This window comes from Mustela nigripes, chromosome 17, assembly GCF_022355385.1.
Source record: "Mustela nigripes isolate SB6536 chromosome 17, MUSNIG.SB6536, whole genome shotgun sequence".
Lineage (NCBI taxonomy): Eukaryota > Metazoa > Chordata > Mammalia > Carnivora > Mustelidae > Mustela > Mustela nigripes.
Genome location: NC_081573.1, coordinates 59,401,507 through 59,422,003, shown reverse-complemented (window position 1 = coordinate 59,422,003; position 20,497 = coordinate 59,401,507). Strand labels below are relative to the sequence as shown.

At 60.4% G+C, this 20,497-nt stretch overlaps 1 protein-coding gene and 1 long non-coding RNA gene across 2 annotated transcripts in view; one reads left to right on the top strand and one right to left on the bottom strand.

Moving 5' to 3' along the window:
- The window catches only part of DPEP1 (dipeptidase 1), a 13,006-nt gene extending 7,194 nt beyond the window's left edge, over nucleotides 1–5,812 (bottom strand). The window contains exon 1 of the mRNA XM_059383686.1: nucleotides 5,696–5,812. The gene's annotated coding sequence lies outside the window, so the exon portion shown is untranslated. The remainder of the gene's footprint in view (nucleotides 1–5,695) is intronic.
- Nucleotides 5,813–9,770: 3,958 nt separating this feature from the next.
- On the top strand, nucleotides 9,771–13,523 carry LOC132006058 (uncharacterized). Its single transcript, XR_009400974.1, has 4 exons — nucleotides 9,771–9,841; nucleotides 10,081–10,438; nucleotides 10,842–10,936; nucleotides 12,894–13,523. It is a non-coding gene; the product is annotated as an uncharacterized LOC132006058 (long non-coding RNA).
- The last annotated feature ends 6,974 nt before the right edge of the window (nucleotides 13,524–20,497 follow it).

Sequence of the window (20,497 nt, the reverse complement as noted above, 5' to 3'; positions counted from 1 at the left end):
CCCCGCCACCCACTGCCCCGCCACCCACTGCCCCGCCACCCACTGCCCCGCCACCCACTGCCTCGCCACCCACTGCCTGGATGCAGGCTTCCAGCTGACAGGCAAACCGTGGGGGCTTGGGTCAGAACTCTGGGGTGTCAGCGTTTCTCAGCCCTGCTGCCCACTCGGGGCTCCCAGAGCCCAGTCCCTGCTGAGACCAGAGGGTTGGTCCCAGGCCTAGGCCAGCATCCAGGGCTCTGGGGTGCAGCAGGGCTGGGAGCGAGCCAGGCCAGCAAGGCTGCTGAGAGGTATGGGTGAGGGAGAGAGACCCCAGTCTGCTCCGGGCCTATAGGGCCCTCTCAGGTGGTAGGGGCACATGGACCCTGCACACTCACCAAGGTCCCTGAGGCCTCTGCCCTGGACAGCGTTGGAGCCTCAAGCAGACCTTCCCTGGGGAGCACACCCTCTGCTCGCCCCACCTCCAAGGACGGGCCCTGCTGCTCGCCTGAGAGAGGAGGTCGCGTCCCAGCCCTGGCTGCCACCAGCGGAGTGTCTGTGCCTGGGCCTCTGCCCATTTCTCCCTGTTGAGGCGGTGGTGGGAAGCCCCCCGGGGGCCGAGCTGAGGGTAGCAGCCTTTCTCCACTCCACCCCCTGTTCCTCCACCCACCACTCCCAAGCCCAGGGAGGAGCCACGACCCTGGGGTGCAGGGATGTCCTGGTGCCCCTGGACCCAGTCCCCATTAACCACTTTCTCTGCCAGGACCCCCGGGTCTCCCCTGAACCTGGCCAGGGGGTTTGAGCCTCACCCAGCCCTGACCAGAGAAGACCTGCCCTGATGGGTGAGGAGCAGAGTTCAGGCCCACGCTCTGGGCCCTGGGCTCTGAGCAGACCACGGTAGGGGTGGGGAGGGTGCTGCCAGGAAGCCCAGGGCCAGATGGAGCCAGGAGTCCCTGTGGAGGAGACACATGCACCTGCTTGCCCTCCGCGGTGGCCTGCTGCAGACTCCGGTGACCCTTACCTCTGACCTCCATGACAGTCTCTTTGAGGCCTGGACGCCCCTTCATGGGCGGACTTTGGTCTGCTGGTGGCTGCGGGCCGGCCTTCCCCACGGAGAGCCCCCTTCTCTGAGAACCTCTCCTGGAATCCGTTCTCTGCCTTTAGTAACGTGTGCTTACCCTATCTTCACGTCTCTTTATTTCTAACTTTTCTTCTCCTTCCTGAGTTGGATCCCAAGAGCACATGATGGGATCGTATTTCTTAGCCTCATCTGAGCTCGCTCTAAATGTGTTCCAGCCGGTCTGCTCTTTCCTGTCCTGCCCTGGCCCCTCCGCGGGTTTTTGCTTTTGCCGTAATTTTCAGGTTATTTCAATTCCATATCACTCACACTCAGGAAGTTCCTTACTTTCTCTTCTCTTGGTAGATATTTATTTGAATCTATGTCTCACTTGTCTTACTTTCTTGGGCTGTTCCCCAGGCACGGTGACACCCTCGTGCGTTCACACGGGTAGCGAGCCTGACCCTCCGGGGTCCGCCATCCGGCACTGCGACCGTGATGCTCGGGTCTGCCCCTTGTTCGTACACAGTCTTGTAGGTCCTCGAGGTCTCCTTCCCTTCATCCATCCCCAGATGGCCCCGGTGTCCGTCCTTTTGAAACCCTCCTGACCCTTGGTTTTGACCTTCTGTTTTTCAAATTCAGAATTCACCTGAGTGACGGGCTCCATGGCCCTGACTTTACGTGCAGCTTTGCTCATTGTGCCTGGACTTCCTGTTTGCACTCGCAGGGTTCGGGTCTCTGGAGCCGGCTCCCTGCTTCTCCCCGGTACTCAGGGAGCCCGGTGGGGTGCGAGAAGAGGCAAGCACTGGCTTCAGGTCAAACTCCACAGTGGAGGGGCCCACCGATACTTCAGGCCTCAAAGTGAATAGTACATCAGTGCAGTATTTCTAAAAATCAAACATTTGTGCAAAAAAATACATGAATAAAAGATAAACTTTCAAGTGAAGACAGGGCCAGTATTCTGACCTCCCCTTCTGTGCCCAACTCCAACACAGCTCCACCGGCACGTGCCTCTGGGAGGCCCACTCTGTGCCCTAACACCGGCTGCCCAGGACACAGGGCAGCATCTCCAGGAGTCGAGCTGTGCACGGGACCACACCCCCTGCTCCTGAGTAGTAGTAGGGTGCCACTCAGAGGAGAGGACTCCAGGCCACTGGGGTCAGCAACACGTGGGAGGCTCCATGTGACCTTGGTCGGACGTCATGATGGTTCAGAGCGTCACACCGAGGGTGATCCGGCTCCGAGCTGTCCGGGCGGAGGCTTAGGCCCACACTGAGGGTCCCGTTTCCCATCACTTCTTTGTCTGGCTCATAACTTGTGGGGGACGAGGCAGCGAGGCTGAGTGGGCTTGGGGTCAGGCTGCTGGGTCTCCTCAGCCTCGGTCTCTCTGCAGAGCAGAAGTCACTGAGTCCTGTTGGAAGCGCTAACCTGGGAGCCTCCCAGAACCACGCCCCGTGGGCCAAGGCGCTCTGAGCTCCCACGTAAGCCCGTTTGCTCCGGACGGCTTCGTCGCTCCCCTGGAGTCTCTGCTCCTCCTCCCTGTCCTCCCGGTGCTATTGCCGTATTGTCCGTCTCCCAAGTGCCGGGCTTCGTCTCGTGGCCCCTTACTTTGGATCTGGTTTCCGCTTAATGTCTCCACTATGTGCCTAGCTCTCTTTTTGGTTTATGTTCTTATTTTGTTAGAGCTGGTCCTTAAATCGTTCCTTAGCAGTGGGTATGTGGGAAGTAAGTGTCTGAGTCCTTGAATGCACGTGTCTTTATATTCTCCTCATAACTGGTCAGTGCTGGGCGCTTCAGGGGCTCAGTCTGTGAAGCATCCGCCTTCAGGTCAGGTCTCAACCCCGGGGTCCTGGCATCGAGGCCCACCCTGGGCTCCCTGCTTAGCGGGGAGCCTGCATCTCCCTTTCCCTCTGCCTCTGCCCCTCTGCTTGACCACTCTCTCTCTCTGATGTGAGCTCTTTTGGATTCTCTTCTTCTTACCCAAATACACAAGAACAGGGGTCTGCGCTTCCATTAGCCCCTGGAGGAGGCAAGTGAGGAAGTTGGGGGGCTTCTCATGGCATTCACTGCCCCTTCCAGCGTCTCCCCTGGCTGCGGGGGCTGCGTGGCATCCATCCTCCACAACCCCATGCAGCAGCGGTCCAGGGAGAGAGCCAGGGGATGGCCTGGCCCCGGCTATTCATTTTTAAGGATTCACTATGAGGAGGGAGATGAGGAGTGGGAGGCCTCTTTTGCGAAGAGCCCAGAGCCCGTGCTTCACAACGAGACAGTCCTGGCTTGGGACCCCACGCCGTGGCAGGTCGCACTTCCCGGAGACGGCTGCCGCAGAGCCTCCCCGCCCACGGGCTACCCTCACGGTGCAACGCTGAGTGGTCCGTGGAGAGGTGACTGCCTCGAGCCTCCTGGCTGACAGAAGGTGGCAGGCGTGACTTCTGTGCTCCTGCCTGGCTCCGTCCTCCGGACACCTGGCCTGGCTGTGTTCTTGCCAACAGCCCCAGTGCGGCCCCGGCAGACAGACAGACACAAGCTTTCTGGTGATCTCAGCACCACTTCCAAGGCTTCCGGCTGAGGCCCAGCCCAGGGGCCAGAGACCCGCCGGCCCCGCAGGCCCTGATGCAGCCCCGGCCCACAGAAAGGAGGGCGTGAACGTGATGGTGTGCACCCGCTGCTACGCGGTAGGACCACGTGTTATGCAGCAGGAGAGAACTGACACACCGGCCACTTCACTGTCACCAGTGACGTCGGTCTTCCTGTCTGCGAAATGGGCGTGACTAATCCAAACTTCAAGGAGAGCAGAGCGGCTCTGCCTCCCACTCCCGGCTGCCGCCCCCTCTGTGCTCCACGGTTGCTTCCTCCAACCAGGAGAGGCCTCCTGGGCCCGCCTCACATCTTGGTTTCAGACAACATGGGTCTGCCATCGGTGGCCCTCCACGAGGGATTGAAGCCAGGCCAGTGCTCTTCCCAGCTGGTCCCTGGGAGTAATGGTGAGGCCCCCGATGAGGCTCTTTCAGACCCTCCCCTCCTCGTGGCCCCACGGCCATGTCCCATGCAAACAGCCTCCACCCAATCCTTGCCTCCAGCCCGGCTTTCCGGGGAGTGCTCAGCAGTGTGCTTGCGATTGTCTCACTTTTTATTTAAATAACGGGAAAAGTGTTATTATTGAGAAGTCAGCAGCACTTGCGGTAAGCAGAAGAAACACAGTGAAAATAAACACATGGAAACAGAACAGTACCACCAAGTCTCAGCCAGAGCCATGGGGAAACAACACGCGCAGCGACAGCGGCCGGGGCGCAGCCAGGGGGCCACCAGAGGCCTCGGTCCTTGGCCCCTCCCAGAAGCCGAGGACCAGGAACTATCAGTTGAATTCCACCAACACTGCCTCCTCGCGGGAGACCCAAGAAAGCCTCTCCCACCAGCTGGTCAGAGGACCAGCCCAGGCAGGTGGCTCAGCGCAGCGTGGAGACCCCTAGATATGTGACCCCCCCTTCACAGGCGCATGTGCCCTACAGCGTGAACACACACATGCGGAAACACACACACACACAGAAACCCCACACACAGACGTGTGCCCCCAACGCGTGCCCTGGACAGAGCGACACATGATGGAGACGCGCCCGCAAACGTGCCCACACCCCCACAGACAGCACCCACGTCCACATCCAGACGTCCGGCACCTGCACACGTTCACACCTGACGACACACCCGCCTGGGGCCCACCACGCACGCACACATGTGCCCATGGACATCACAGACAGGAAAGCTCGGACGTCCCACGCCCTTGCGGGGAGGATGGAGCAGGGGCGCGGCGGGGCGTCCCTGGGGGGATCCAGGGCGCAGGGCTGGCTCCAGCCTTTCTCCCAGGGTACCTTGGCCCTAGACTGTCCTTAAGCCCCTCAACCTTCCAGGCCTAGCCAGGAGGCCACCACACTGACCTCTGCCCCCCAGTATCCGCAGAGATGATACCTCTGTCGCCCCCGACGGTTGTCTTCAGGCCGGTGGCTTCTCCACAGCCCTCCTGGTCCCACCTTGTCCTCTACCCCCTGGGGAGACCGCGGAACCCTGCTGTCTCCCTCCACTGCTCTGAGCCTCCTGACACCCCTGTCCACACAGCAGGGGGTCCCCGACACCCCCACCCCAGGACTTCCCCCAAGAGGCTCCTACAAGGTCAGCCGAGAAGTGACCTTTTTTTTTTTTTTTTTTTTGAGAGAGAGACAGAGCAGGGAGAGGGGCGGAGGGGAAGGGAGACAGAACCCTCAAGCCGACCCCCGCTGAGCACAGACCTGGATGCAGGGCTCAGTCCCGGGACCCTGTGATCACGACCTGAGCCGAAATCAAGAGTCGACGCTTCACCGACTGCAGCCCTCAGGTGCCCACAGAAGTGACCTCCTTAACCTCTCTGCCTGCCATCTATCACCCAAGAATCCCAGAACCCAGCCTGCTGGGCCCTTTCTTTCCCCTCACTGACAACACGCTCCTTTGTTGGCTATGCCTGAACCTGTCTGCCTCTGCCCTGGTCAAGCTCAGAGCCTCCCTGGGCATACAGCTGGTGCCCACTAATGAATGCAGCCTCGTCAGGTGGCTCTCCAGGGGGTGGGAGGAGACAGGCCTCCTACCCTGAGTGCCCTGGCCCCAGGCCCAGTTCCCAGGCTCCCCAAGACTCACCATGAGCAGGATGTCATGTGCCGTCTGCCTCTGGGCCGCTGCTCCCAGCTCGTGCGAGGACTGGGTGGGGGGGTTGGTTTCTGTTTCTCTCAAGTTCGCCCCACCCCAGAGTTCTCCAGTCAGCTTCCCTCTCGCATAAAAAGCCACCTCTTTAAAAACAAGTCCTCCGGGGGCCTCTGCAATGCATCACAGCCACGGAGAGCAGGACCCGGGGGCTTAATGTCTTACACATGTCAGCTGGTTGTGGTTTCCGCAGACACGCATACACACCAGCCCACAGTCAGCCTTGTGCATTTGGCTGTCCCCTAGGACCTGGTGTTCCCCTGTCCTGCAGGCTGGGCCTCAGGCCCCCAGGGTAGGCTGGCAGCCATAAGAAAGCATCCCAGACAGGAATGTGGGGTGCTCTCAGGTAGTCTACTAACATCAGAACCGAGGAACTGAGAGCCAGGGATGAGGGGCCTGGGGGCTGGGGGCTCACGGAGGGCTCACCAGGCCCCGGGCAGCCTGTCCCCCAAGGACCAGGGATGCCCACCCAGACACTCTCTCCCGGTCTTCTAGGCCCTGCCCACTGCCCTCACACCCTGGGGTCGAGAAGGACCTTCTGTGCCCAGGCTTAGGCCATGTCCTGTCTCGGTTACAGGAATGGGGTTGGCGCTAGCCCGGCCCAGAGGCTCGGGCCCTGGTTTCTATGCATCTCATGGGAGGCGGGTGATTTCCCCCACATTCCAGCTATTAGAGGACTGAAAGCAATCATGGATCGGAATGTCCTCTGGCAGAGCCGTGGGGACTTTCGAAATCAGGAAGATCTGTGGGGAACCAGGCTAGCTGTGGGATGGCTTCACCACGGGGCTGGGCGCACATACCATGGGGAGCACTCTCTCCAGGCACGCAGCAAGCTGTCCTGATCCCACAGGGTGAGGGACAGCCGGCTGGGGCAGCAGCCTCGGAGGAGACACAGTGGGGGCATAGCCTCCTCCCTGGCTGTGGGACTCTCCTGGGCCTCAGTCACCAGTCCCAGAGCTGTGGCTCACACCGGACCTGGAGGGACATGGCTGAGAGGGGCCTCTCTCCCTCTCAGAGCTCAGGGAGTGAGGGGGACACTCCAGCAGAGCGAGAGATCCAGGGTGAGGGCAGGGCTGCCCAGCAGACAGCGACAGAGGCAGAAGAAGAGCTGTGTCAGGGCCCAGCCCCAGGGAAGGTGAGGAGGACCAGGGCCTTGCTCGGGGAGGCAGGTGGACACAGACCCCGGCCTGGAGGACCGTTCCCCAGTCCCACATTCGGGGAGGCACTGCTCGGGGACACTAAGACGATTGAGCAGAATGCCCCCTCTGCACCTGCCCTGGGGCACTGTCATCACCCAGGAGCTCCCCCCCCCCCCCCAGCAAGACCCTCGCCCAGGGCAGGGCAGGAGGCCTGGATGTGTTGTCACTGGCTTTCAGAGGAAGAACCAGATGGAGGGGAGAGAGACAAATGTTACTACTCGGGGCGCCTGGGGGGCTCAGGTCATGATCTCGGGGTCCTGGGATCGAGCCCCGCATCGGGCTCTCTGCTCAGCGGGGAGCCTGCTTCCCCCTCTCTCTCTGCCTGCTTCTCTGCCTGCTTGTGATCTCTGTCTGTCAAATAAATAAAATATATTTTTAAAAAAATAAATAAACGTTACTACTTTTTGTAGTGTTTGAGATTATTAACATGTGCATTAAAATGGAAAATCGAATTAATTAAAACAGAAAAAAGGAGCCACCGAGGGGTCAAGCAAACCTACTCTCTGAACTGTGACCTAGCGGGTCTGGGGTCCCCTCTGATTCTGCCTCAACCTAGCCCTGAGCCTTCCGTTCGTGGGGCGTAGGTGAGACCCCCCCACACTATTGGCTTCAGATGCCCCCTGACTACCCCCTGTGGGCCAGACCCCCAGCAGGGTCAGGAGTCCAGGGGGAAGGGAGAGAGGACATGTGTTGGGGACAGGACAGCCGGCCCCTGAGCTAGACAGGAGCAGAGTGGCGAGGGGCCTCCTGCTGGGGCTGGGCTGGTCCCTGGACCCAGCCTGGGGGCCACGGTGCCCAGCACGGCAACACTGTGGACAGGGGAAGAGTCACGTGCATGTGCCAAGGACCCCCGAGTGCTGTCTGTGAGGCCCTGAGGCCAGCAGACAGTCGGGGTCCAGGCCAGGCGCTCAGGGCCAGGCCCCCTCGGCAGGAGCCCTCGTAGCCCTGACAGTGGATGGCCCTGCGGTCCCTCCTGCCCCCCTTCCCTGTCCACCCTCTGCAGGCCGGCTGGGCTCCTGCAGGGGCAGCCGAGGAGGAGCCTTCCCTTGGGGGGCAGCATCTGCAGACACTGGGGCCCAGGCAGGCTGCTCAGGTGCTGTCACCCCCTTTCCCAGCTCTGGTGATGATTCCAGGGTCCTGGGATCGAGCCCCGCATTTATTTATTTATTTATTTTAATTTATTTTCAGACAGAGATCACAAGTAGGCATTTTCTCTGTCTGAAAATAAATAAAATCTTTTTTAAAAAAGATTGACCCGAGCCAAAAAAAAAAAAAAAATCATGACCCGAGCCGAAAGCAGAGACTTCACCCTCTGAGCCACCCAGGCGCCCCAATAAGTGATCTTTAAAACATGATTTCACTAGATGTAGAATTAACTCTGAGACACTTGTTGCCCAGCGGAATACAAAAGGAAGCCAAAGGCCCGTGGGTGTTCAGGGTCATTGCTGACTGCGCTCAGGCTCTAGGAGGTGGCCCCAGCGACCAGCCAGTCAGGATCCTGGGCTGGAGCGGGGGGAGGGCTCAGAGCTGGGGCAGGGGGCTGGTGGCAGAGCTGAGCCATCCAAGCCGGTGACCTCAGGGGTTCCTGCCCTGGGGCATCTTCTCACTTCCAAAGGCAAAATAAAGTCAAGGAAAGATCTGTGTATTGGACAAAGAAACGCCCTCAGGATATTCTGACTCTAGTTTGTGAATTGTGGTTACAAGATCTGGTTTTGCCCCATGAGGGCAAAACACCCCACGCTTCCTGAGACAGTCAAACAACGCTCTCATCATCCTGCCAGAAACAGGCCCTTCCTGTGGGCCACTTCGATGCTCCTTCAGTCATTCATTCAACAAACACTTTCCACCTGCTGGAGAGACAGCAGGGGGCAGGGCAGGGACCCCTGCTCTCTGGCAGACAGAAATCCAGGACAGAAAGACTCCCTGGAGGAAGGGGCCAGTCCTCATCCTAAGGACACAGAGGGGCTCCTGACTCAAAGATGGGGTGTTGGGAAGAACACTACAGCAGACAAGCCTGTTTGCTGTCTCCAGAGGATCCGGCTGACCAAGTCTCTCCCACTTTCTAGAAGCCCGTCTGTTTTCCTCAGCTCCCAGCTGTGCCCTGCTGAACCCCGGGGCCAGGGGCTCAAGAGCTGACTGGCCACCTCCCCACTGGGAAGTGCCCCGTGGGGCGGCAGTACCCCACTGACCCCCAGCCTACTCACCCTGGCCTAGGCAGAGGGGCAGAGCGCCCCCGCCGGCACTCCTGGCCCGGGCCCCACCCACAGCCGCCCGCCGCCCTCCCAGGAGGCCTCCCAGGAAGGGGGAAAGGCCCCGCGCCCCGCCTCTCTGAATGTGGGGAAGGAGCAGCGGGCCGAAGGCAGGATGGGTCTCACACAGGCCATTAACTGCTCCCCGCCAGGGAGGAGCCCGTGTCCCCACCAGAACCGTCCCAGTGTTGTGGCAAGGACACACCTGGGTAGATGTGGAGACCAACCCCGCCCTCGTCCAGTCAAAGCCAAGTCTGCAGACTCCGGAGGGACAGAGGCCAGGGGACGGGGTGTGTGGAGGGCAGGGGGAGGAAGCAGCCTACCAGCTGGGAGGAGCGGACGAAGCTGTCCTGCCCAGGCCGCCCAGCTCAAGGTCCATCCGTGCTGCTCCATGCCCTCAGCTGTGAGAAGTCCCAGGACCTGAGAGGCCTGCGGGCGTGTCGGTGCCTCAGCGGGCGCCGCACCACACCTGAGTGTCCACCCAGTGAGTGCCGGCGACCTGGGACCCGGCAGCCCCAGTGACCCTGAGAACATCCACCACCCGGGACTCACGCTCAGTGGGGACAGATGTGTTGGGGGCACCAGAATGTCACTGCCTGGAGGGGCCCTGAGAGCCAGCAAGCACTCCGGAGGAGGTGGGGGTTTGGGGGAGAGGCAGAGGCTCTCTGTGTGGGCTCTCAAGGCTCTGGCTGCAGCCAGAAGAAGGGGGAGCAACCTGGGTCCAGAAGGTCAGGAGCCGGGTGCGGGGTGATGACGATGGGCTTCCCTTGCCAAGAGCAAAGAGCCGGACGGCCCGGACAGACCTCCCAGGAGAGAACCTTTGCCCCACCCCCGTCTGCTGGCTCTGGAGAACATTTTGTTTCTTTTCATTTAGTTCCCAGGACACTGGGGCCAGATTTGACCCTTTGTCTGCAGTAATTCTTCTGAACATGTGCCTCTCCGGAATATGTCCGGACTGAGCTGATGGACGCACCTGCTGGCCCCCCTCTTCCTTTCCAAGCGAGGACTGTGAGCGGCCCCGGGGGCTCCCGAATTGTCCTGTGTGGGGGGTAGGGTGTCCCGGCTTCGTTACTGAATGGGGAGGGGGTCAAGAAATGGGAATGTGCGTGGGCTGCATTTCCTGCCTCCAGCCCCACTTGAAATGAAAACAGCTGGATTAAATCCTGAGTAAACAGAGGCAGATGGCAGAGCCCGCCAAGCACATTTCCAAAGATAAACACAGCCAGACCGAGGTAAAGTGTGCGGGTGGGTAGGTCTGACTCAGTGACAACTATCGCCCGGGGAAAGAACAGGGAGGTGGTGGCGGGGGTGGGGGGCGCCGAGCCATACCCGGGTTTGGGCAGTGATGGCGGTGAGCAGAGAGGCCGGGAGGGGTGAGCCGGGCTTGGCAGTCAGGGAAGCGGGAATTTACAAAAAGCAGGAAAGGCCCCCAAAACACATTTGCCATCATAGTTGGCAAAAAGCAGGGCGAACGAGACAAGGAAACTCTGAGCTTCGCTCAAGGATCCCACGTCTCATGTATGTGCCCCGGCCCACACTCCCACTGACACAGTGTTAGGGAAACCCTGTCTTGCTTCTTAAGACAGTAACGCAGAGAAGCTGCTAACCAGGAACCTTGAATCCCTTGTAATTCAGCTACAGTTTCTCAAAAGGCCCAGAGGGAAAAAAGAATGACATTTCTTCGGCTTGAATATTCTCTGATCTAAGAGCTCCAACTGGTATCTGCTTTGGTAAGGAAACAAGCTGTTCTAACAGTTTCATTTCTTACGACAGTGCTAGAAACCAGAGAACATGGAAACGGAAACAGTGAGATTCGGATGCACCCCCTACTTGCTGGCCTAACGCTGGTAGATGATCCGTGTTTTAGGTTAAGTGCGGGACTAAAATAGGTGATTAAAAATGACCACATTTAAAAACAGGGGCAGGGGGCACCTGGGGGGCTCAGTCTGTTAAGCGACTGCCTTCGGCTCGGGTCATGATCCCAGGGTCCTGGGACCGAGCCCCCATCGGGCTCCCTGCTCAGCGGGGAGCCGGCTTCTCCCTCTCCCTCCGCCCCTCCCCCTGCTTGCTCTCGCTCGCACTTTCTCTGTCTCTCTCAAATGAACAAATAAAATCTCAAAAATAAAAAATAAAAACGGGGCAGGAGGTGGTGTTTGGTCCCTGTGAGACCACGCGGGTTTGCTCCCGGGCACTCACCACCCCCACGGGGGCTGGGACAGGGGCCCTGACCACAGGTATTCCCAGAAGTAAGGGTCCCGGGTTGTTTCAAGCACCTTAAGAGGGTCTAGGGCCATCCTGGGGATGTGGCTTGAGCTGTGAGAAAGGGTGTCAGTGTTTGTTCAAGTAGAACAGGCCAAGGTTGAGGCCATGGTGAGGAGGGGTTCCGAGGAGGCGGGGCGGGGTCTGCTCAGGGGGAGAGGCTTTGGCAGCCTGGGGAGGCTTGGGGACAGGAGCCCCCAAGCTTCCTATTGGTCACCTTCTCACAGAGCCCAAGAGCACCAGGGTCAGACTCCAGACTCCAGGAGAGGGGGTGGGGGAGGGGGCCTTTCCCTGCAGGCAAGCAAGCTGGCAGCTGATAAGAGCAGTTCCAACTGGAGGGCAGCTGCCCCCAAGCAGCCAGGAGGCTGGAAGCAAGCCTTGGAGGTGACCAGGGTCAAGGCTACCTTGAGCACTGGAGGCAGACAGTGACCCCGCCTCCTGTGGCCAAGATGCCGATTTCCGGCTCCTCCCCATCAGGCACCCCTCTATCCAGCCAGAGTGGAAGCCGGAGGGGCCCTCAGGACTCCACTCCAACTTACCTCATCTGCCCAGCCTCACTTCCATGCCCCTGCCTCCAGGCAGTCTTCCTTGCTTTACCACACATTCCTTCAAACTCCTGTTACTGTGACTTCACCTCCACTTACTGGCAAGACTCCTAAAGGCAGTAATATTTTTCTCAACATAATTGCCTATCTAGGTCCATCACAAAGTGTATGTCTGGGAAACACTGGTCGGTGGACTGCTAGCAGCTTTGGCTACCTACTTCATCACGTGGCAGTATCTCAGTCAGAAAACTGGGGCTGCGTTTTATCCACCAAATGTCCAAAAGTGAGGGAAGAGAACAGAAAACAGACCCAACACGTCCTAGTGGAGCCCTTCCTATCCGTGGGCTCTAATACATTGTATTAAGCCAACAGTGTAGCCATCTGAGGAAAGATCAGCTTGGAATTTCTACCTCATGTTCTATAAACACTGGTTTTTTTTTTTTTTTTTAAAGATTTTATTTATTTATTTGACAGAGAAAGATCACAAGTAGGCAGAGAGGCAGGCAGAGAGAGAGAGAGAGAGAGGAGGAAGCAGGCTCCCTGCTGAGCAGAGAGCCCGATGTGGGACTCGATCCCAGGACCCTGAGATCATGACCTGAGCCGAAAGCAGTGGCTTAACCCACTGAGCCACCCAGGCGCCCCTAAACACTGGTTTGTTAATGGAAATGACTGGAAGCACTAGAACACACAGGCTGACTGTCTAGAAGGCATTAGAAAAAACATCAATAGATTTTCCTACACAGAACAAAATAGTACATGACCAAACACCATCGAGGAATATAAAAGATTGGTGACAAACTAGGAAAATATGTTTGTAGTAATGCTACAGCAGACCAAATGCTAGTATAGAAGGAACTCTTAGGATCACTTTTTTTTTTTTCAGATTTTATTTAGGGGCGCCTGGGGGGCTCGGTCGTTAAGCGTCTGCCTTCAGCTGAGATCATGATCCTGGGGTCCTGGGATCGAGTCCTGCATCGGGCTCCCTGCTTGGTGGGGAGCCTGCTTCCCCCTGCCTCTGCTTGCCTCTCCGCCTACTTGTGCACACTTTCTCTCTCTCGAATAAATAAATAAAATCTTAAACAAAACAAAGGAAGCAGTCCAACAGAAAAATGGCCAAAGGACATGAACCAGAGATGACAAAAAAAAAAAAAAAAAATCCCTTCAACATTTGAGTAAAACACTCAACCTCACACAGAATGAAGAGAAAGTCAAATTAAACCAGGACATCCTACCTGGGAAACTCTCTCCCTGCCTGTTGCCTGGTTCTCCTGGGATGGCCTCAAGAATTGGGGTAACAGTTACCTGCTCTCTGCTTCCATCTCTTTACCTCTGAAATGGCAAGACTAACAGCGTCTGCCTGAAGGGGCTGTTGCCCGTGCCCTTGTGGAGCAGCAGAGCTGTGCCCCGGGCGGGTAGAGCTCCTGTCCTGGACCACACTTCCGCCCGTCCTCCAAGGCCTCCCTGAGTGGTTGGCGCCCAGCTGGTGTCCCTGGCAGTCACGGCTTGTTCAGACCCTAACCAAACCACAGCACAGGATTTGGAGCAGGGCGCTAGCAGGCTATCCCCCTTTTCTGGGGCTTTCTGGAATGCTGGCCCGGGAGGCACAGGCACACGGAGCTCGCCTGGACTCCAGCCACAGCCTCTCCGCCCGCAGGGGCAAGCCGACAGCATTGCCCAGGGCCTGGAAGGAGTTGGGTCACCCAGCTGGCCCCAGCCAGGACGGCCAGGAGGATGTCCCCTGCAGGGGCTCCCCACACGCAGTGGGCCCCCCCCTTCTGGAAAGAAAGTCAGCAAGTCTTAGAGGCAGAGGCTGGTGTGGGAGAGTCTGGTCTGAGAGGCCCCACCCCTTCCACCCACTTTCTGCCCCTACTCAGAAACCCACGGCATCCATCCTGGGTCTTGGGGTGCTTCAGACCCTACTCCCGCAGAGCAGCCCAGTCCCAGCCTCTATGTCCTCTGCTCTCTGAGGTTGGCAGAATGGTGGCCGCAAGACGTCCCCATCCTCATGCTCATGGATTTAACACCTCGTCTGACAACAGGAACTTTGCAGCCATGATTGACTTTGAGGTGAGAAGTGATCCCGGGTTACCTGGGGAGCCCCCGTGTTATCACGGGTTTTCTGTAAGAAGGAGGTAGGGGTCAGACATGCGTGTCTTCTCGTGTCCGTGACACGCGAAGATGCCGCCGGTCGTGAAGGTGGGGGAGGGGCCGCGGGCCGAGGATGCTGCGCCCCAAGAAGCTACAAAAGGCAGGAAACAGATTCTCCCCCGGAACCTCCAGAAGGAACGCATCCCTGGTGACCCCTTGACTTGAGGGCCCCTGACCTCCAGAGCTGCCAGATAACGGGTCCGTGTGGTTCCGAGCCAAGCCGCGCGCGGTCACTGTCACAGCAGCGCCTGCGACCCCGGGCATGGGCACACGGGGAGTCCCGGAAAGGAGACGCTCGAGGGCTTCGAGCCTGTCCGGCGCGAGCGGGGCGCGGGTCAGGAAGAGGCCGGCCTGGGCCACTCCCCACTCGGTGCCGCGCGGGCGCTGGCCCTGCTGGCCCCCGGGGCTCCCCTGCGCTCCTGGGCAGCGGGCCGTGTGCTGGGGGGGGGGGGGGCGCCGCGGCCTGGCGGGCCGAGACTCAGCCTCGCTGCCCCGGGGGACGGAGGGTCCCGGAGCCCGACGTGGCGGCGGCCGGCGGCGGGGCTGGCGGACCCCGGGCCCGGGAGCGGGAGAAGCGCGGAGGGCGGCGCTGGGCCCCTCTGCTCCGCTAGGGGGCGTCGGAGGGCGGCGGCCCCCCGCGGTTCGCGGTCGGCACCCCGCGGTTCGCGGTCTGCACCCCGCGGTTAGAGCGCGCGGCGGTGCGGGCGCAGGGACAGCCCCGCCGGCGCCTCCGCCCGCGCCCGGCTCCCGAGCGCTCTGGCGGGGCGCGGCACGGCGGGGTCCCCCTTCCGCCGCAGCTCCCGGCCCCCCGCTTTCTTCCCTGGGGCCGGTCTCCGGCGCCTCCGCCGCCCGCACCGCCGCGGCCCTCCACCGCGCAGCCCCCGCGGCCGCGCCCTTCGAGTGGAAGTCGCCGTCCGGTCGCGGCACGTGGCGTGAAGACGCGCCCCTTCCCAAGCGCTGCGCCCCAGGAGTGCTGACCCGGCCCGCGGCCGCCCCTGGAGCCGAGGGGGAGACAGGACCGCAATCCCAGGCGCGTTTGTGGGAACTTCCCGGTTCAGGGCCGCACTTTGGACTCGGACGCTGTACCGTCTCGGGTCTGGGTAGCTCCCCGGTCCTCCAGCTCATCGGCCCCTGGGCAGCGCGGCTACGTGCTGGGGTGTCCTGAGGCTACAGCACGGGGGCCTTAAATGGCAGAGACATATTCCCTCTCAGTCCTGGAGGCCCAAAGTCCCAAGTCCAGGTCAGGAGGCGAGGCTCCTCTGGAAGTTGTCAGTGAGGACCCTGGGCCTTGGGGGCACCGTCCCAGCCATGGCAGGGGCGCTCTCCTTGTCCCCTAAGGACACCAGTCACCCTAACGACCTCATCTGACCTTGATCTCATCTGCAAACCCTGTTTCCAAAGAAGGTCCCAGTCACAGGTGCCAAACTTCAGGGCTTGACCACGTCTTTCGGGGGACACAACTCAGCCTCTGTCCCAAGGAACCCCAGAGTCTGGCTGTGCTGTTTCCATGGCTGCCTGAGGGCTCTCCTCCCTTGGCCTGAGCTGCTCATCTGTCCCCCCTCTCAGGTAGCGCTGGGACTAGAAGGAGCGTAGAAGGAGAAACTCAACACCATCTAGAAAGCCAGAATGGGCGAATCTGGCCTTCATTCCCCTGAACAGCACACTGACCCTGTCCCTGACCCCTGACCCCGCCCCGCCTGCGTCCTCCTGGCCTGGCTCCTTGACCACCAGCCAGGGCCTTCGATGCTCGTGGCCCCCACCCCGGCTGACACACACGGTGGTTACCTGCTCCGTACTCGAACCTTCCTGCTGCCCCTGAGGGCCACCCTCTTCTCACTTTGGCAGCCTGTGGGCTCTGGCGAGACCCACCCCACGGCCCGGCTTTTCTGCAGGACAGGGCGCTGTGACAAGTTCCCCTCTAAGCCGCGGGGCCAACGGAATAGCCATGTACGCCTGGAGGCGCCGTGGGGGCTGGTGAGATGGACGCACGCTCCTTCAGCCCGGGACCTGCAAGCTCTGGGCACTCGTCCTGCAGACGGGGAGACTGGGGAGCAAGGAGGTAGCAGTGGTGACCCCAGGTATACACAGCGTGGGGACGTGAGGCAGAGCCTAGGCTGCATTGCCACATCAGCGCCTCTGCTGGAACAGAAGGCGAACACCCCACAAACTAGGGGTCCTAACGCTGTGGCAAGTACACCCCAGTACTGACACGGCCACCTGCACACGGGGCCATGAAGGGCCAGCTGTCAGGGTGAGCTGTGAGGCAGGCTCCTTGCGGGAACCACCCTGAACCCAGGACTGGCCAGGACGCCCCCACACAGGGCCCCAGGTCTCCGGGAGTGGTCACAGGGTGTTGGTGGGAAGGTACCCTGGAGGCAAACTCTCCAGGAAGGCCCCCTCTGCAGACTTTCCCCCCGGGCTCCCAGGGGAGAGTTGGGGTACAGATTCCTGCCCAGGCTCCGCGGGTCCGGGAACCTGGTGGAGGGACATTGGGGGGGTTTCTCCAGGGAGAGACACCTTGTCCCTTAGATGCCGGTGCAAGTACACACACAGGTGCGAGGCACTTGAGATGAGCCCCACTCAGCCGTGTGCGCGGGCATGCGTGTGTCCCCGCGCAGCGCGAGCCGCGTCGTCCGCCGGCCGGCACTCTGGCTGTCCCTGAACCGCACCTCGACGGAGCACATGAACGACGCCTCGCGTCCACCTTCCCTGCCCGGCCTAAGGGTCTCTGAGTTCTCTGACTGCACCTGAGCCCCACTGTGTTGATTTTCCATGATCCGTGGCCCCATTCTCCTGGTAACGGCCTTCTGAGGAGCCCGCGCTCCCTGCTCGCCCTGTAGGCTGACTCATCGGCATGGGGGTACACCTGCTTCTTCCTCCGGGCCAGGACTGGGGCGTGAGTGTCCAGGGGGACCGTCCGCCTTCGGCCCCAGCCGCACAGCAGGGGCAGTCCGTGTGTGACGGAGACCCTCTCTCTGACGCTCAAGTCTCCAGGAGAGCCCTGGGGGTGCAGTGAGTCAGGCACAGGACAGGCGGCTGCTGCCACCCACCGGGACGGACGCCACTGGAGCTGAAGGAGAGTGGATCGTGGTTTTAGTCGCTCGCCACACGTGGGCTGGGGCACAGATTCTCTTCCGCCTGCGCCTACCATAGCATCGGGCACGGACGCTCTGGGAGGATCCACTGGTCACGTTACACGTGTGTTACACGTGTGCAAGCATGTTGGTGCCCCAGGAGGGGAGGGAGGGTGATCCAGACGGCCACTGCTGGGCCGCAGGCCACAAGGTCATGTGGAAACATCTGCAGGGACTCGCTCAGCGTGTTTGCTGAAGGGTCGCTCGTGAGGACAAATCAGCCTCCGAAATGGGGTAAGGGGGAATCCTGTGAGGGAGGAGGGGCTCCTGGGGGAGAGATCCTTTCAGGCCATCACAGGGATGCTGATGTGCGAAGACCCCGCAGTTCCCAAAGCTGAGAAAAGCGGTGTCCTGCCTGCCCCTAGGGTGAGCCAAACCTCCCCTCCCCTTCTTCTTGGGGAGTCCCCAGGGCCTCTCCCTGCTTCTCCCCTTCCCTCAGCTAAAAGCCCTGTTCGCCCCCACACGCCTCATCCTCAAGTGGCTTGCGGAGGCCCTGCAGTGCGGGAACCACAGTGCGTCCGCGGAGAGCACGAAGCCCATGGGCCACACCTTCCTCCCCCTAAGCCCCCGGCCCCGCACACACGGTGATGCTGGTTTTCCTCTGTTACAAAGTAAGTGTGTGAACATTCAGGATGACTCTGGGCAGGAATGCACCAAGGTGTTCCCATGGCTGCCATGCCAGTGGACAGGCTGGTGTTCTGTTAAATTATTTTTGCTTACTTCGGTTTTCTAATTTTTTCTACAAAGACCACAAATTGCCTTTGTTAGAAGAAGAAAAATGTTTACGCTCAATAATGAGGTCCGAGACCCAGAAGCAGAGGAAGACCAGAGATAGTCGGCTGGGACACTCCTGAAGACAGGACGGGTCCGCCTGAGGCAGGCCCTGACCACCAAGCAAGGAATTCGGAGAGAATTCAGGGGCCAATAGTGAGCCTCTGACGGTCCCACACAGGAGGCATGACTCCCAGCTAGGGGCTCTGCGAATCACTGCCTGCCCCAGAAGCGACTCTCCTTGTTCCCGCTCATCACATGTCCACCTGCATGCCACCTCTTCAGGGACACCTTCCTGGGTCACCAAGGCTGAGCCCGATGTCCCTTCTGAGGTTTTTGCCTACAGCAACACCCATAGCAATGATGGCAGACATTTCCAGCAACTTAGTGATGCAAGTGCTAAGTGTTTTAGACCCTGTTGTAAGGATAGTTAAAGTTTATAACCTTCTTGCCTTCAAGGAATTCACAGGTGGTCATTTCAGAACTGTGTCCAGGACCTGGGCCCTCCTATCTTCTTGATCCATGCTGTACGGTTTCTACTTCCATGTTCATCTGTGGTGCAAGAGGGTTGCTGACTTCCAGCCATTACATCTCAATCCAAGCCACAGGAAGGAAAGAGGAGAGAGAAGCATGGCCTGAGACACAAACCACACATGCTCACATTATTACCTAACATGTAGTCACAGAGGCACAGCTGGCAGCAAGAGAAACGTAGTCTATCAGGACAACCGCATGCCCTGCTGAAAACTGGGGCCTTGTTACCACACAAGAGGGGAGGACAAGGGGCGCCTGGGTGGCTCAGTGGGTTGAGCCTCTGCCTTCAGCTCAGGTCATGATCCCAGGGTCCTGGGATCGAGCCCCGCGTCGGGCTCTCTGCTCAGCAAGGAGCCTGCTTCCCCCTCTCTGCCTGCCTCTCTGTCTACTTGTGATCTGTCTCTGTCAAATAAATAAATAAATTCTAAAAAAAAGGGGGGGGGAGGACAAGCCCACATTGACCCCTAGTATCCCCTAGTATCTGTGTGCCATGGCCCAGATGCTCCCCTCAGCAGGCGCGAGAGGAGGCCAAGGCTCGGAGGCAGGGCAGCCGTCAGAGCGGCGGGGCTGGAAGGAGCTCCTGCAGCTCTGGACCTGGTTCAGCCACACGGGCACGTCATCGGGCCGGCCCGTGCGTGTCAGGGGTGCTCCTGCCGACCCCGTCTGCTCTCAGTGTTGGCACACAGCCAACATTTAATACATGGCTGCTGTGCTCCCAGGTGGAGGACCCAAGGATGGGGCCTGGGTTCCCTGGTCAGCCTTCTAGGGGCTTCTCTCCCGTCAAGCACTGTCCTCTTTCCTTCCACTGTTCCTTGGCCCCAGTGCACCCCCAGCTCCCGCATGAGTGGATTGGGGCTCAGGGCCAGCTGTGAGCTCTGCTGTCCTAATGCTGTTGCCTCCTGGGTGCTCCCACCTCAGGTGTCACCATGAAGCACTGGCCAGTGACTCTGTGGAGCCGGTCCCCAGTGAGGCCCTGACAGGTGCCCAAGGACCGTGTGGGCGCCAGACCCCGCCACGCAGCTGGGAACTCAGCAGAAGGAGCTTTTCAGGTTCTTGTAGCTGGGACAGTCTGGGGACACCTAGAAGAGGCCAGGGACAGGGAAGAGCGAATTCCCACTTCCCCGGCGGGCTGCAGGAGGGGCCGCCTCTAGGGCACCAGCACGGCTGACCTCAGGTCCCCTCCGAGGGGGAACCAGCCCCCTCTTGCAGACGGGTACTGGGCATGAGCTGTGCTGGCTCCTCAGCAAGCACTGGATGAATGGGTGTGAAGTGTGCCCTCCAGGGGGCCAGGCCCCAGCCCCCCTCTCATCAGGAAGCATCCGACCCCACAAGGTCCCACCCCTCACCTCACGCCTGCCATGTTCCAGGGGTCCCCATCCAGCTTGGTCCAAACTGAGCACTCAGGGACACTGACTGGCCACAGGAGGCCACCCCCGGAGCCCAGGCGGACGCAGGGCCCGAGAAGGGTTCTCTGCTCTCGTGTTTGCACCCCTGGTGTTCGCACAGGTGTTGCGGCCCTGAGTGTCTGCCGTGAGCAGAGCAGCCGGCCGTGGGCACACGCTCGGCCCGGCCGCGGAGAGGGAGGGAGGCCGTGAGCGCAGCCAGAGCGGGACTCGGACCTGCCCAAAGCGGCGGCGGACAAGAGCCCCGCCCCCCGGCGCACGTGCAGGCCCCGGGGCCCCCAGCCCAGCGCTGCGGCTTCTGGCTCCGGCTTTGCGTCCCGGAGCCGCTCCCCTCTGGAAAACGGGGCTCACGAGAGGCCGCGGAGGCGCGGGAGCTCCGTGCAGCGAGGCTGGAGCCCGGCTCGGCGGGGCCCCGGGACGCGGGGGTCCTCCGCACGCCCACGGGGCTCCGGGCCAGACGTCGGTGCCGCGGCGCGGGGCGCGGGCGGGGAACACGG